At 39.4% G+C, this 2,014-nt stretch overlaps 1 protein-coding gene across 1 annotated transcript in view; it reads right to left on the bottom strand.

The window, feature by feature from the left end:
- Window positions 1–2,014, bottom strand: part of RGS7 (regulator of G-protein signaling 7) — a 121,445-nt gene that overhangs the window by 520 nt on the left and 118,911 nt on the right. The gene's annotated exons all lie outside the window — the stretch shown is intronic.

The following is a 2,014-nucleotide window of genomic DNA, read 5'->3' as shown; positions in this document are numbered from 1 at the left end:
CCTCCCACCTGCCTCCTCCCCACTGCAAACAGACTGATGGGTTCACAGCACAGAGCAGCAACTCAGAAAACATGTCCATCCACGTCCCATCCAGGCTTAGCGATGATGCAACACCCAGGTTAGCCGCTGGGGGTAAACACGGTACAAGGAAACCCAGTAAGCTGCCCCAGAAGATAGCCACGTGCAAGCATTCTCGCTCAGCTGCAGGGGTTGGTGCCGCACCGATAAATATCGAGAGATGCCCAGAGGGTGATTTCATTAAGCGAAATGTATTTTTGATGGTGTGATTGGTGAACCCTCCAGATCGAGTCTGTCCCTCATCCTACAGAGTGACGGAGAGAAAGGTGCCAATTATACATCCAAGGAAAAGACCTCTTTGCTCCTTACTTTAAACTTGAAGCATCGCCCTGTCTTTTCCTACCTGATTTCCTCCAACCCCAAGCCCAGAGAAATCCCATATATTCTGATTCCACATAGTGTGTGAAGGCCTAGAATACATCTTCATGTTGGGGGGGCAATCTTGCAAGCTAAAGTGTCCCTGTTAGTTACAAGTACTCTAGAGTGGTAAACATTTCAGATTGGAATTATTTTATCAAAACTGTATAGAGTGTGAGTTCCTAGGAAGTTAAAGATAAACTCAAATTGTTGAAACCTGGTGTATTTAATGTTGAACACTGAAAAAATTCTGTCATGACGGACTAAAAAGAGATGGTTTAGGAGCACATTTACCTTTAACTACTGATTACTAGCTTCTGTGTGGACTGAGAAAGAACAAGACAAATACTTTAATTCCCTTAGCTAAAAATATTTTCCTGAAATAAAAGTAGAGTAGGTCCATTAGAGAAAAATGAGAAAAGCACAGAAAAATATTACAAGAAATAAACATTATATGAAATACAGTTTTTTACATACTAATATAGTATCTGCTTTTTACACAAAAATATGGTTTGTTAAAACTGGAATTACACTGTGCATAATATTATGACTTATTATGAGTAACATGTATATCAAAATAATTATATTTTGATCAATTATCCATGCTACACAGATTTCTTCTAATATAATGTTATGTTCACATTCATTGTGCTAGTGGGTAGGAAAATCAATTTAGAAAGATGCAGACAACATTAAGAAAATAATTGAATATTATAGAATAGGTCAGGATATCTCAGACTGTGTTGCACATAATAAGGATAATTTTAGTTCTAAACACAGATAGTTTATATATTAGAGTTTAGTTCTATACAATACCATTAATGTAGTAACACACACAAACACGTATGCATTACTATGTCAAATGTGGGTGGCAAAAAATAAAGATGAAAACCACTACTCTAAAATCTAATTTTTAATCGTTGCGTAATAAATATTCTACCAGGTAGATATACCCTGATGCATTTAAGAAATTCACAACTGTGCATTCAGACTGTGTCTTCTGTTTGGCATTTATAAGATGCAACAGATACTCTTGCTTGGGTGTGAACACCTGGCTTTCTTAAAATAATTTATTAAAAGTTGAATGACTGATTGAAAGTGAGAGATTTTTTTGAAGGTTTGACACATTCTGTAACGTTCCGTTTGGGAAAAGTGTTAGCAATTACACTCCTATGAACTGTGTAGGAAATCACTTTCATGAGAAGAATGACCCGACGTTGGTACCGCTGGTAGTGCCAGCCCCAGATGAGTTATTCCTGTTGACATCGACCCTCTTATACACCTTGAGCTTCCTAAGAGGAATAGCCACGTCTCTCGATATGTGTGTCCTCTGATAGGGGGCAAAGTGCCTGTTGTCATTTTGTTGGAAGGAAATACAGTGGGGCCTTGACTTACGAGTGTCCCGACTAACGAGTTTTTCGAGATACGAGCCGTCCCTCAGCCGATTTTTTGCTTTGAGTTGCGAGCTAAAATTCGGGTTACGAGCCAGCTTCAGATACCCCACCGCTAGCTGGCGCAGCGAACGTCACAGTGAACGCCACAACACCAGCCCAGCATCACGTGTCTCACTCATTCACTT

The sequence above is a fragment of the Myotis davidii genome, unplaced genomic scaffold (genome assembly GCF_000327345.1).
Source record: "Myotis davidii unplaced genomic scaffold, ASM32734v1 scaffold875, whole genome shotgun sequence".
In the NCBI taxonomy this organism is placed as follows: domain Eukaryota; kingdom Metazoa; phylum Chordata; class Mammalia; order Chiroptera; family Vespertilionidae; genus Myotis; species Myotis davidii.
This window is presented reverse-complemented; position numbering and strand designations above follow the sequence as displayed.